A 16166-nucleotide genomic window follows, 5' to 3' on the forward strand; every position below is an offset into this window, starting at 1 on the left:
AATCGTGGTATTTTCAAATCAAGCCAAGCTGTGACAAACTGTTGAAGTTGAGGCTAGGCAAGTGGACAGGGAAGCGGACAGAAAACTGGCGGAACGGACGGGGTCAGAGAACAACACAAAGTCCAGCTGGAGGGCAGTCATGAGTGGCATACCCCATGCGTTGATTCTGGGGCCAACGCTCTTGAACATCTTCATTAACGACCCGGCTAATGGGACAGCGCGCACCCTCGGTACGTTTGCAGGTGACCCAGAACTGGGAGGAGAGGTGGATGCACCAGACGGTTGTGCTGCTGTCGAGGGGGACCTGGACGGGCTGGAGAAACAGGCCAACAGAATCCTCGTGAAACCCAACAAAGGGAAATATCAGATCCTGCACGTTGAGGGCTGACAAGCTAGAAAGCAGCTTTGCAGAAGAGGACCTAAGGGTCCCGGCGGACACCGAGTTGAACGTACAGCAGCAACGCACCCTCACGGCAAAGAAAGCCCACGGCAGCGTGGGCTACGTTACGCAGAGCGTTGCCAGCCCAACGAGGGAGATGAGCCTTCCTCTCTGCTCAGCACTGGGGCTTCCCAGTAGTGGAGACACGAAGATACTGGAGCGAGTCCAGCAAAGAGCCACAAAGACGATGAAGTGATTGGAGCGTCTGACACGCAAAGAGAGGCTGAGAGACCTAGGACTGATTAGCCTGGGGCAGAAAAGGCTTGAGGGAATCTCAGTGCCTACAAATATCAGATGGGAAGGTGGAAAGAGAATGAAGCCAGACTCGGTGGTGCCCAGAGGAAGGACAAGAGGAAATGGGCACAAATTGAAATACAGGAAATTGCATTTAAATGTAAGAAAACAACCAAGTTAACCAGAGAGTTTGCGGAGTCACCATCCTTGGAGATAATAAAAATCAACTGAACATAGCCTTGGGCAACTGGCTCTAGGTGGCCCTGCCTTGGACGTGACAATCTCCAGAGGTGCCTCCCAACCTCAGCCACTTGGTGACTCCCTGAAATCACCACGAGTATGGCTAAACAATTAGCACAGCTGCAACAAACAAGAAAATGCAAGGAACACAGCCTGCTGGAAATGAACACCAAGTCAAAGTAGAAACCGGCAAAGCCACAATTGCACTACGAAGCACTTTGGGAAATACAGGAAATACATTTTAGGGTAAAATCCTGCAGTAGCAAAAGGATGGCTTAGTGATTAATTAGAAAAATGCAGCATCAGAAAGATCTGATTTTATTTATTTATTTTTAGGGTTTTTTTATAATCATCAATTTTTAATTTCTGCTGGGCAAACACAACATTGAAAGCAAGGGCCTGCATCTTTTTGCACTGCGGAGAACAGTAAAATATCTACGTGGAATTCTCTTAAAACTATTCTGCAAAACTGATGAGCAATCACAGCAGAGTTCACAGTAAAACTCTAATTTAAGGAAGCACAGCTCTTTGTAGGACCGTGCACTACCAAACACATAACAAGAACTTTAGTGGTGTTTAAGAGTCAGTAGGGTTGAGGTTCACCTTCAGCAACGTAGAGGTTCCTCTGAGGCTCACTTCTCAGTGGAAGACCACTAAGCTGGACTGCACTTCAATCTATGCAAGCTTACAAAATGTAAGGGTTGAATTTTCACCAACTGGAAGTCAAAAAAACCTATCCCACGATTCCTGACAGGACATTTCCCTCAGGGGTACCTTATTTTATCCTACCTACAAAATTGGATTTTCCTCTTTCATAAAATGTTCTGATAACTAATACGGAACATAGATGAGATGTGATACTGCATGTTATGCACCTAGAAGTATTTAAAGTAACCAAGTACATGAGGCAGGAACATTAAATGGAAACTTTAAAATCTTCTTTCATTAGTGTACACGTATTGAACTAGTTTTCAGCTAGGCTGACGCCCCAGAAAACTTTTCCAGCATTTAGAAGAAAAGCCAAATGTTAATCACTGTCCTGGAGGTTACACTGGGGCTGCAGGATTAGTCATCTTTGGAAACCAGTTGTGGTTGTTCTTATTTTCCTCTCCCACTGCTTTTTCTGATCTGCGGCTGGTGCAGTGGGAGCATTCTCATCAATGTTTTCTCACAAATTCAGCTTACAAACACGAAAGAACAAAAACACTTAAGAATAGCTCACAGCTCTCAACCCCTACATCCTGCTGTAGCGTGGGGATCCAAAACCTCCTTACACAACTTAAATCAATCCTTTGGAGGATTAAAATAAAAAGCTGACTGATTCCCCCCCTCGCTTTTTTTTTTTTCCCCACCTCTGCATTTCTTGGTCAAATAGGCTGTGGCACGAAATGGCGATACCAAAATGTGAGAAGAAACGACAGTTCTTGTAGTTGGATGTTCTCATTAGAAGCTGGAAATGAAACGAACAGAAGAAATAGTTCTTACAGTGTTACTAATTCTGCAAATCTGGAACGTTCCAGGTCATTTAGATCACTATGAATGGATCCGGATGCCAGTTTCCAAATCTTTAGCCTCTACACCTCCGCTAAGCAAGTCGGCAATGTTCCCTGTTCCCTCCATCCAGCTCCTTTCCTCCCCATCCTGCCCCGGCCACCCAGGGGCTGTGCAGCCTCCGCGTCTCGCCGAGGAGCCAGGCCAGGTCTGCGGGACTCAGCGGCTCAGGGGCTCTGCCTTCGCTGCCACGTGCTTCTGACACCGCACTGGTGGCATTTGCCTCTTTGCTGGAGAATCAGCAATTTAAATTGAACGGCTGGACAACTGAGAGACCACCCAGAACTACTCCAGAAGGAGAACCATGAGGGTGATGCTTCTAATCACTTATATTGTTATTGTTTGGTTTTTTTGGTTTTTTTTAAATGTTTCCACACTCATGCTACTTGGAGCTGCAATTAATTAGGAAAATGAAAACTCTCAGGTATTTGCACTCAGCAGTTCTACCCTGTGGCTCCTGTGCAGAACATCTCTGCAGCACTTATCACAACATCTGCTTTGAGACAGTCTGGGCTTACTGAAAAAAATCTGGATTTTACTATACAAGGTTTATCTCTTGGACTCATCGCTTTTAAACTAACTTACCATTAAGTATCCTGAAGTCAGCCAGTATGTGTAAAACAACTAGGTGTGCTTGCACTATCAGCCCAAAATCAGCAGACTACTCAGCCACACTTCTTATGCCCAAAATCCCATTAACCAAATTACATTTCAACTGAAAGCCACGTATGATGTTAAGAGTATGTTGTGAGTTTTTCCCCCCCCCCCCCCTTCTTTAACTGCACTATTGATTGTTGGGTTTATTGATTAAAAATTACTGCTGAACTAAAATTTTACATGTTTTATGGAGTGGGATACTCTGCATTCAACCTTAAAAGCCAATGTCTTGTCTCCTACATTAAAACCAGAAATCTCTTGTTGCTTCTGTTCTTCAAAGTCCTTTCCTAAAACTTCGTTCATCACCACAGTTCATCTGCATGATTTGAATCCCTTAATCACCTGCATCTCTGTCTCCAAGAGACACCTGCAAAGTTATTTGCTCCACCATTCTTCCAGGGTACTTGTGACTCATTTGTTACTCAGGTTTGCAAAGTTTTTTTGAAATATTTTAGTACTTAGGGCACTACCCATTTCCAGGTGAACACCCAGATCTCTCTCTAGACATCCATGGGTACGGATTAAACATTTAGTTCTCAATTCATTGCAAGAGGTAGATACTCCTCACTATTTAAAAGGGGGGGGGGGGGAGTATTCATTTTGATGCTTAACTTCAGGCATTCTGGTTGGAACATCTTAATCACAATTATCAGTTGTGATAATTCTAGCTGCAGTCAATACTTTCGACTAGTTTCATCTGAACATAAGGAGTGCTGGAATCACAGCTACACTCTGTTGATTTGCAACAAGAGCTCATGATGAAGAAGACTTCTGCATAAGCCAAAATGTAGCTTTGGTGAGAAACTGTGCTTTAATTTGACAAATTGGAAGATGTTTTGAATCAGTAACATATGTTTGTTATTTTCTAAGTGAATAATTCTCTATATTTAGGCAATAATTACACATTTTACTAAGTTGCCTTCACTAGCCAAAGTTCATGCAATGCTGTCTGGGAGACCAAAACAGATAACAGGGCATCACCTAGATGGACAAAACAGAGAACTCCCACACTGCACTCCAGGCTGCCAGTGACAATGACTTACTGAAGCTGCTGGAGAGGGGACGTTCTGCACCCGAGAGGTGCTGTTCTGCACCCCAGGAAAGTCAGCAGATACTACAGAGGACCTGAACCTCAGTAAGGCTTTTTGGTCTAAGCAGAAGATTGGCTTACATGAGCAAAAATCCCTTCTGCTTTCAGCTATAAACTATTAAACTATATTCAGTCTGACATTTATTTTATTAGCATTCTCCTGAACTCTTCATGCAAGTTATAGAATATTTCTCTTTTTAGTCTCCAAACAATAGCTTATTTACATACTTATAAAAGAATAAGACACCCTCCCCAATCCTGATTAATTGCCAGACATTACGTATGAACGCAAACCCCCCCGGACTCCAAACATACTGCTACAATAGAAATGTGTGAAAGTAATTTTGTTCCAAATTCATCTCATTGGAACGTGGGATCATAAGCATTCAATTAAAAATAATTCCGTCTGATCGAGATGCATTTTAGTTTCACATGCTAATGTGGCAGAATGCATCTAGATCATGTCTATTATAACGTGATAAATTTTTACCAGGGTGGGAAGAATAAAGATTATTATATAGAAAGAACATAGCTCTTGCAGTTTTTCCCCTTCCATTTAATTTTTGTGTGTGTGCATGAGAACGCAGGGTTTTGGCAACCTGTGCTTTGTGCTATTTGGGTCAGATCACCTGGGGGATAGTACCTGAAGAGGTAACATTTGTAAAGGGAGAATTCTGAATCAAAACGTAGCCTTTCAAAGAAATCTGTAAGACAAACAAAACAACAAAATCCTGCATGGCAATCTGCCTGTAACTCCAATTTTCAATGCCAAAAGAAGCCACTTTGATCAGCTTGTCTGACACAAGCCATAGGAATTCCCGCAGCTACTTCCTCCTTCAAGTCCAATAGCTGTGGCTGGACTTGGACATATCTTTTAGGAAAACATCCAATCTCATTTAAAAATTCCAATCTTGGGAAATCCAGAGCCCTTGTTAAACTATTCCAGTGACTCATCCACCGTGTAAAAAAAATACAAGCCAGTCTCAATTGGTTTTGCTTCAATTTCCAGCTACTGGAGTGCATTACACTTTTGCATACTAAAAGACTCCTTATTAAAGAATTTATTTACCCTTAATCTCCTAAATCATTGCAGAGCAAACTCAGAAAACTGCCTCAGAGTACTTCCAAGTCCGTTCAAGGTCAATGTTTACCTGGAGCTCTTATCCCGAGAGTGTGACCTACGCGCATGAAATTCTACCGGCTCTATGAAAACACACCTTGCTTGCATCAGGCTTAGATGGTTACTTTTTGGTATCGGCAATCTTTCCCCTTCATTGATCACCGCTTCCCTAAAAACTGTTCTCGGTACGTTATTTTAAACAGGGTAGGAGTTAATAAACCAATGCACAAGGGTTTCTACTAGAGGTGCACTCACTTGATGAACATCCAGTTAAACTACATTTTGAGACCTACAAGCTAGGTAATTTTTCACCCACCGAATACCCACAGCATTGATTTTATATCTCACTGGTTTCATGATCGATATGCTGTGCAGCACAAAGACAAATAATTTGTAATAGAATTATTTATAAACAAGTCCCCTCTGCCAAGTCACTCAATGTTGAGTGTAAAGTGATCTTTCCATAACAAAAAACCTCCAACCCTTCAATAAAATTATCAGCAGCTGACTAAAAATCACCATCAAAAAGCAATAAAACATTAAATTATATTCATTCAACAGACCTTTGACCATTTTTTTTTAAATTTCTATTTTTTTCCCCAAAGGAAAATGATTAAATGAACTGGATTTCAGGGAAATGTTGTTCCACAGCATTGCAGTGGCCAAAGAAAAAGCCTCATCTCCTGACCCGTGATCCCAGATTGGGAACTGAGTCCACACAAAACATCCTGCATGGAAGCTCAGAGAACAGAGTTTCCATAAAAACTTACAGGCTGCTCTATAGAAATCTCAGCATATTGGTATTAAAAAAACAGCCTGCATCCTCAAAGAAATATTAATGTAGCTTGATTGTCTCTTTTTTCCTTTGTCCATTTTTACTTATTCTTACTTTTATTTAAGTCAGTTAATTAAATTGTCAGCTGTTCCATTATCTACCTAGGACTGAAATTTAAAATGTATGTACCATAATCACTGAAATCGATGATTATTACAGCAACCCACAGCATTGGGTTTGCACTGGGGAAAAAAAAATTTAAACAATGAATATTAAACCCATCAGGAAAAAAGACCATCTTTGAGTCTTTAGGTTAAACACTGGTAATTGCAGCAGTCGGAATTTGTCAGTGTACAGGTGATCATGTTAAGAGAAAAATTTTTTTAATTGCCACAAAAATGCACAATTTCCAACTCTGACATTAGAAGCTGGATGAATAATGACATGTCTCAATAACCAGAAAAATTTCCCAACCAACCCATAATTATACTCTATGATAATGCAATGATATTGTAATCCCTGAATGGGTACCAATTCTGTTCTCATCAGCCTTCTGGCTTGGCAGGATGCTGAGCAGAGCACACGAAATAACGCTTGTGGGAGCAGAAAGGAAAAAGGAAAGGAAAAGGAAAAGGACCCACAGACCATCAGTCGGATGCCAGTTTGGGAGGCGAGGCACAGAATCTTACTAACATATCCCACAGAACAAAAGTTTTTAATCCGTGTTGTTGAAAAAGAGTATCGAGCTAGTTTATTCTTAAAAAGCCCTTAAATCCACCATGATTTTTAGACTTTTCCATTGGAGAAATACATATTCTTTTTTAAAACAAAAAAAGAAAAAACTACAAACCCAACGATTTTTAAACTAAGTTATCTACTATTTCAAAAATAGTTTGCTTTAGTGATAAATGAAGTGAAGGTATTTCTCGCCTGTGACGGGTCCAGACTCTGCCATTTTCATGATTCTACTTCCAATCCTATGACATAAGTGGGTTTATTCATAAAACATGAAAAAAGCAAGCTGTTGTTCAAAACTTATAAAGACTTAAAAAGCCTTTTCAATAAGGTCCAATTACTACATCACAAATTACTCTCCTTTCTCAGATTTTTATTGAGGTATTTATCAATAAAGATAGGATCCTGTGACTGGGGCCCCTTATGAGATAAGACTCAAGCATCGTTTTCCTGCAGAAGTAAGGTTTTTTGTCACCTTTGGAAGTTGTCTCGTTCTCAACAATTTCATCTGCCTACACCAATTTGCAACATTTTTGCTTTTACACACCACTTTGGATGGAAGCCTACCTGCACTGACTTCACTCTGTTTGGGCAACCTGTTTGCAGAGACAGCCGTGTTTACCCAAGGTGTGATACCAAATAGAGACCTTCCCATTTAAATGATCATTACAGTCAAAATAATATTGCTCATCTTGTTGACTGCTATGTTTATATGTTGTCCCACCTACTAGATGTTTATAATTTAACTGTTAGTATTTCTCAATAATGCTTTGATTGTCTTTATGTGGTGAACTTTTTCAATATCACATCTCACAAGGTTAAGCTCCCAGTGAAGTAAGGATCAATATTTGGTACTTCATTTTTCAAATATCACACAGAGCAAGTATCAGAAGTGATATAAACTATTTTTAAAAGTTATAAAGAACTGAGTGCTTTAATTGGAAATAGCAGGAAAATAGAAAAGGACCAGTTTTCAGAAGGCTGAAGGGGCTCTTGAAGAGAACACCCAGACCTTCTGTTATCCAGCTAGTACTCATGCAAGGCTGATGTACTGACATTTTACTTGCACTAACTTCAGGCGAGATTATTACACTAACTGCTTAAAAACTGAATGTAAACAAATGCTCAAGATGATCTATAGAATCAGAGAAAAGGAACCCACACTTGTCAAAACCCATCTGAAAGAATACTAACTGATGTACTTCCCTGTATTGCATTAATCCACATAAAAACCATTTAAGGTTCAATAATAAACGTATCTGCCTCATGTTTCTCCCCACCTTCCCTTCACAGACTAAAGCCAAAGCAAATATGTCAGACTTGCAAATGTTTTAGCTGTTTTCAAGGATGATACTCTGACACCTTTCCTGTATGTACCGAAGGACAGGCCAGTAATCCGCATGATGACAAAGGGCTGTCTATACATTCCTGGGATCCAGCTCCGATGCCCCAGCACAGCTCACACTCCAATTAAAAAGGAGCTGGCAACTGGATAATGAATACAAGTTGGCTTTACGCAGTACTTCACCATCACATTGCAGCGACAGAAACATTTCTGGTAATTAGCAGTATTTCTCAAAGCTAACCTCCAAGGCTCTGATCCTGCAAAGACTGCACATTCTTAAATTAATGTAATTGCAGAATTCCATCGACTCTGATGGCATGGGAGGAGTACGATTGCAAAGCTTATCCTCTACAGGCTTCAGACAATGTGCCAGAACACTTCTGAAAGGAAGTATTAAAATCTTATTAGATACATTTTGCTGTTTAAACAAACCTAGCATTAAGTAATAAAAGATAGGCAAAATGGGTGAACTCTGCAAATTTGACATCATATTTCTTTGTCTTTTTTCTCTGGGCGAAAAACTTAATTCAAGTGAATCCATATAATTTTTCCTTTTGCTCTACTGCTTCACGAACATGTTTACTCAATTTACAAGGCTCAGCAAGACCACATTTCCTGCTTTCACACAAACAATGTCAAGCTAGCTATGAAAATAAAACTGTCCTTAATTTCTTCAGCATCCCAAAACAAATCATTGCTTGTTAGCTGCCTTTTGCTAGTGCATGCACTAAGCCAGTTTCATTTTCAAAAACAATTTTTCCTGAGATTGACTGCAACCCAAAGAGGTTTAAAAGAAAAAGGGAACACACACGAGCATTAAAACATCACATGATGGACATGCAATTCAAAAGGAAACCATAACGGTAAGGGTGGGAGAACATACTTCACATCACGAAGCACAGTTACTGCAATAATCAATAAATAGCACAGCCACAACAGAATTATTAGACAGTAGCAATGACAGATTACAATCCCAGGCTCAATATTTATGCTATGCTAATGCATTGCATAATAAAATAGGTGTTGTGTCTCCCCTGGTTTTATAATTTGGAAAAGACACCAAAAGCAACGCTGGCACTAAATCCCAATTAAAGCTGCCTGGAGACCTGGTGCTGCGGGCTTACTCCGGGTGGGATAGCAGAATATATACTATTTTCCTTCCCTTCTCCCCCACTTGAACCAGGGTTAGCTGTTCAGTAAGTGTGGGATGCGGTGTGCTTATAGATTTGACAGGTCACCACCAGTATCTTACACAAATCTGTGGTAGCTTGAAAATGTGAACATTGATCAGCCAGCAGCATAAACGCACTTTTATAAGTGCTTTAAGGGAAAACAGTGGTTATTAACTACTATTAATTAGGCAGTGCCATCATTCCAAAGCCGCCTTCACCTTTTCCCCTTTGTTTTACTTTTATTAATTCCCTCTCCCCACCTCCAAATTAAAGGTACAACTGTTCATATACATATTCATGTTTGCACACAAAATGTACCAAAATAGGAATAAAAACTTTAATTCTATAGGATGTCTGAAGACAGGCAACATCATCTAGGGGTATCAGGACAGTGTTGGAGACCAGCCATTACTCAGGGCTAAGTTTTATATTCTTTACCAGGAGCACTGCAAAGAGGCCTGGATGGGAGTGTCATGATTTATAAACCGCCGTAATTAATTATCCTCTGCCTTTAGTAATTTATGCATTCTGTCTCTTGCCTAAGCAGGCTGCTCACAGGATAAAATACTGCAGGACTTAATAGGGGACGGGTGCACAGATTCACACAAAAAACCACTTTTTTGGGCACCCTCCATTTATGCCACTGTATTTGATGCTATTATGGACTTACGCAGACAAGCTTCCTGGGCACACACTTTTCTAATCATGTTACCAAAAAACCAACAGAGAATTAGCCACTAAAACCTGCTACCTATATATTTTTTCAAGCAGCAATTTCTATTTCAAATACTCTGTCCTCCTATCTCATAAAAGGATAGCCTCTAACGAAAACCAGAGATTTTACAATCTCCTAGGCTGATATATTCTAATATATCTCAACTGATGCATAACTCCCATTTCAGAAAGTAATACCAGTAAACTATTTCTCCATCAGTTTCAGCATGGGGACTAACTAGATGAACTTTTTGCTCTAAGAACTTTACAAGCTTGTTATATGAAAATGCCTATAGTATTATCAGTGCTTATTTTCATCCATAAAGCCACTTGAAAGATGCAATATCCATGGAGTAGCACTTAGTCTCCCAAGGATGATTTTGTCAACTTAATGTTGTAGTGTTGCCACTGTATTGCCAAAATTACCAAAATTTCATTGAAACAAGCTGGAATAATTGATGCCATTTCTTTTATGTTTTCAGGATATCATTCTTACATGTAAAACATTCCATCTTAAACAAGATTTTGGTGTGGACTGCCCTCATTATTATTATTCATTTTTAACTAACGCCTTTGAAATCTTAGGTTTTTGCCTACTTTAATACCATACCCCTGTTCCAAATTAATCTGGAGAATGCCCCTGGGACAGCTAGATTTTCATCTCCTGTTGAGATGCTTCAGTGTAACTCTCCATCATTATGTACTACTATAAAATTTCTTTTGTACAAAAAGAGCTATTTCAGCTTGCATGCCATATTTTCTTCCCTTGACAATCAAGCTGGTTTTACTTATGTTTACTGTGTGGTCTATTGCTATTGTATGCTGGCTTATGCAAAGCTGCATTTCCACCCTGGATGCTTTCCATGTTCTGATCAATTTTGTCATGCAATTTTTTCCTTGTTTTCCTAAAACTTCTAGCATCTTGGTCAATGTATTTTATTATCTGCAGCGTCAACAGTGAAACAGTAAAACTTAAATTTTTACTGGGAGTAAACATCTTAGAGTTTTTAAATGTTTTTAAATTTAAAACAAAACAAAAAAACATTTGGGTATTGCAAATAGAATTTATTTTGAAATTCCCACTATTTTACTGTTTCTGTAGAGTAGCTACAGTCATTTTGGGCTGATGGATTCTCACCATTCTTACTCTGTATAATCAAAACTGATCAGGCATATCAAAAAAGGCAGATCTTTCTTAATTTATCATTAAGTGCCATGACAATTTACTGAACTTGAGGAAAAAAGTTCTATCATTCGCATTCTCAAAAAGCAATTTGTATAGACAATGTTACCAAAATAACGGGCGTCAAAAAAGTATTAGACACTTACATGTAAGACAACTTAGATCTCTGCACTAATTCCAAACAAACTACATAACTCTATGGAAGCTTTGTGAATCACAGCTTACGTTCTTATGTCATAGCTTTGGAAAAGGATTAAAATACTTTTACTCTAACATAAAAAGCATTTAAAACTTCCAAAGGCCACACATTAATTCCAGAAGTTGTCTTCTAAATTAAAAAAAAAACCAAACCAAAACCAAACCATTATTATGAGACTCCCATTTCTACCACACTTTTTAGGACATACATCAAGGATGCCATAAAGACACAAACCATCCCCTTAGAAATTAATGTTATTCATCGGTTTACTGGAAACATGCACAGATCAGTCACAGAGCATGCAGCATGCAGTAAATGGAGAGCAGAGGTTAATAACCTGGAAGCATAGGATCTGAGAATGTGAGAACAAGTTAAAGACAAGAGTTCCTCTCCATTGTCACTGAGGGTCGAGAAGCAATGCTGCAGCGTAGAGCAGTGAGAGTGGGGGAAATACAGTTTGTCCAAGACATACACATATCTCCGCAAGTGGCGGCAGGTATAACTGAAAGACAAGGGTAAAGGGAGAAAAAACAGAAAAGAGAGGTATTTTCCTTTAAGAAAGCTAATTTATGGTTTAACGTCCTTGGTTTTTGTGCCAAGAGTCAATGGAAGATGCCAAGTAAGCAATGGAGCAGTTTGACATAAAGCAACAGTTTCAAAAGACAGAAGGATCTGTTAGCCTGTGCCCATACGCTGGTTCTGTCACTACCGCAAAGAGAACTCGCCAAGTCTCACATGTTAGAGATGCGAGAAATTGTTTTGGGTTTTTTTGGTTTTTTTTTTTTTTTCCAGTTGGTAGTATTAAGAAAAGGTTTTGCCTCTCAATTCACCCTGAAAATATAAATGCACGAGTCTGAACCTTGTTTACAAAGTTAACCATTAAAAAAAATAAGTAGAGTATTCACAAAATTTAACTGGTTTTCATGGAAATTGACATCTCACTTTACAGAATTACTGATCAGTGCAAACTGCTCTCACAGCCTGGGATTCCAGTGGTAGAGTATTCCTGTAGTTAATTCTAATTCCTTCAAACATGGTGCTTTATCATAACTGAGTTACACACTTAAGACCTGGTCAGCTTTTTCATGAAAAACTACAATCACTTCCATGAAATATCTATAGAGCAATCAATAAAATATGTAGTATACATACTAACCAACTCTGAATGCTCTTGAGTAAGAGATATTGCCTATGCCTATTCACAGGATATCCTCCCACTCATAATGGGAAAAAGAATAAACTAATTAGAGTAGTTCACCTGCAACAAACTGCATCACCGGTAAACTATGAAGCACACACATAATATACCTCGAACTTCTATTATTATAGGTTTTACATAGAAAATATTTGACTGCATAATGGTATACAGCCCACGGTATAGTGTGTGGCAAGTCCTCCAGAAAGTACCTTAAGCAGCCTAATACGTTGTGAGATAATTAAGACAGCTCTTCATAAGCATCAAGATGCTCCTACCAGACTGTTTGCTATCCCCATTGCAGCCTGGGTATCTCTCCAGTACATACACCCTTGGAGTGCTAAACTGGGAAAGTTTCCAGTGCAGAGAGTGAAGACTAAGTGATTTGTGAAAAAGAGCCTCCTTTGCTGACTTTGTCAAGGATCAGCAAACACCTGAACTCTAGGCTACAACGTCCTTACCAAATCAAAACAACATCATTTTATAGCTTCGTAGGTTGAAACTTGGCCAATGGGTTATCTACCCAACTGTCTGCATTTCACAGGCTAGTATCTCTCTATAATCCCTCTACTGGACATAGTCACGTGTGGCTAAAACATTCTTTCAGGAGACCAAATTATTCGTGCGCCTTGGGCAAAGAACAGGACAGAAAAGAGTGCCACCAACAGCTGATCCATGGGTGCAATCAGTGAGGCTCTAAGCCCAAGACTTTTATCAAAACCACCGTCTCCCATTGCTTTAGTTTAAATAGAATTCACTACTGGGTTGAAGTCAGTCACCTACCTCTGCTCTGGAAGGTGAGGAACACACAATCCCTTTTGGCACTTCATTTGCAGATATACTAATTTTCAGGAGAGGAAGCAGCTGCAAGGAGGCAATTTCTTAAGCCATCATGCTTTTTTTTTTTTTTTTTTTTTGACCACAGCATGTTTTGAGCAACACAGGCTATTCTCTTCACTCCACAGGCCGGGGATGGAGAAGATAAAGTATGGTATTTACAGGATCCCGTACCAATGGAAACCCTCAACACATGAGCCTGCCCTTCCAGCTACCCACAGAGGCCACAGAATTTTTTCCAAAACCAGATTAAAGAGCATCTTTCAGAATGATGTTGCTTAGAAGATTTAAATGGTCATGAGTCCACTACTCCCATTTAGTATATTGCACCAGCCTTGCTACTAGAAAACTGTACTTTATTTCAAGCCTCTATAGGTCTCATTCCAGCCATTTGACCTTGTTTGGCTTTTGTCAAGAAATTGAAAGTGCCTTCTATTATCACTTATCTTTGACCCCTGTCAACGTTCTCCACAGACAGGAAGAACAAGACTTGATCCCCAAAGCACGATGACCACATTTCAGCTTAACTGACAAAATGGATGAGAACGCAGCAACGCGATGGGAGGAGAAGAGATTTCCCCAAAACTTCACCCAGAGGTTTCGTGCCCTGTTGAGACAGACGCAGGGTGAGACAGTGCCAGCAGCACTGCCCTCCCACCGCGGCCAACCTCGGTGCCATCACCTCGTCCTGCCACAGCACGGACGGGACCGAGCACAGGAGGGACCGGTTCTTTGGGCAGACAGCTTTCAGAGACGGCTCCAGGTGTCAGTGGAGCTGCTGGCTGAAAGTGCCACTTCTTCAAGTGTCATACTTCGGAAAAACAACCTTCAAGCGCCACCAGTCCTCTTGGGTGTTTATACAATATGGCCAATGCAATTCTGCAATCCTCCCTTTCACCATTTCAGGTAACAAGGGCAAGGCAATTCCTATTTTCACAGTTGAGCTTGTTTACTGAAAGGTGTGATTTTAAACCCACACCAAGAGCAACGCAGTCCCATAAACCTGCCTCTTCTAACTTGCATTACAGCCACTATGACCAGCATAGCTTACATCATATTAAAGACTAAGCATCTCCATTATTAAAACGTCTAAGCTAAACCTGAATAAAATCAAGGCTTAGATCCCTCAACAGATATGTACGTTAAGAAAAATTTACATCCAACTATCACTGACTAATCATGCATATTGAGTCTGAAATCAGACTTACCCAAATCACCAGAAATCAGTTTTCTAGCAGCTGCTACATCTACAGTTACATATTACTGGAATTTTTGTCTTCTGTATGTTTTATGGGGCATATTACTTTTGCTTTACAGCAAAAGACAATCGTCAACTACAATATAGTACTGAAAATTTTGAAAAAGCAATACTGCAGAAAATAAGGAACACGATATTTGATTGATGGTGTGTGTGCACTTATTATTCATGTATTCTATTTACCCTGAGGACAAAACTTCAGCTCATACTGTACTAAAATCCCACTCCAGAAGAAGATTATAATTCCCTCTTATAAAAAGTAAAAGCCATCTGATCAACATCTTGAATTCTGATAAGAAAACATTACAGTGTCAACTTCTAATGGCTAAAAAGTGGAGTGTCTGGTTACACAAGTCTGGGAAATCAGGGTGGACTTGAGTTATCCCAGCTAAAAAAATATATACATTCTTACATAACAATAAACTTTTTTATTATTTTCATTACCTCAAAAAAAGCTCCTCTAATGCCTTCTCACTACACAAGTATTACCATAGCTATATTCTCTAGAAATTTAAATCTATTAAAGAAAAAAAAATTCCATATGCTCCATTAAACTTTAAGTTATCAGCATTCTTTGTCTTTAATAGCCAAGGCTATTAAAAGCCACAGAACCCCAAAATTTTCAGATCCAAACCAACAGAGGTTAGCATCAAGATTTTGGAGACTAAAGTGGCAGGAATCTCTCTGTCTGGTAGTCACCCATCTCTCTCATTCCAGAATACGAATGGGTTGGAAATGACCATGAACATGGAAACCCAACAACATCTTTAATATAAGCGAAGATGCTCAAAACTGACAGGGATCAGGCCAAAGCACCAAAGTCAACCCTTTTCAAGTCAGAACATAGCATTTAGAAGTCTCCAAGGGTTTACACCCATGGGTGGTTTTTTGTGGGTTTCTTGTTTGTTTTTCACTTTCTCTACTACACATAGTGGGTGGGGAATTGAAAGAAAGAGACCAAAATTGAACAACACACCAAAACCAACACAGAAAAGGCTCATTTGCTAACCATGAATAATGCGTATTTTTGAATAAAAATATACCTAAAATAATTTGACACTAGAAAAGACAGCATAGAGAACCTGACATCTCTGAAGAGACCTGTAAACTACATACTACCTGAGAATATCTTCTACTTAAGTTTCTGGCACCCATGACAGTGTTTACTTCCCTGATCCTGGCATTGTCTAATCCTGCCCAGCAGCTGGTAGAAAATGAGAAGGCAGGGAGGAAGCTTCAGCATTGGCTGGGCAAATGAGAAAAAAAAAAAAAGGGAAAAGAAAAAAATCCCAACAAACTCTTTTACAAAAAGAAAAAAAAAAGTAACTTTGCTCAAAAGGGAAATTGCTCTTCCTTGTAACTCTCCCCAACTTCTCAAATCGTCCTTCATGCTGCCACCCTGCAAGGACAGCCTGTTCTCAT

At 39.6% G+C, this 16166-nt stretch overlaps 1 protein-coding gene across 4 annotated transcripts in view; it reads right to left on the reverse strand.

The window, feature by feature from the left end:
• The window catches only part of DYM (dymeclin), a 219045-nt gene that overhangs the window by 80078 nt on the left and 122801 nt on the right, over window positions 1-16166 (reverse strand). The gene's annotated exons all lie outside the window — the stretch shown is intronic.

This window comes from Haliaeetus leucocephalus, unplaced genomic scaffold (genome assembly GCF_000737465.1).
Source record: "Haliaeetus leucocephalus isolate CR32 unplaced genomic scaffold, Haliaeetus_leucocephalus-4.0 Scaffold866, whole genome shotgun sequence".
NCBI classification, from domain to species: Eukaryota; Metazoa; Chordata; class Aves; order Accipitriformes; family Accipitridae; genus Haliaeetus; species Haliaeetus leucocephalus.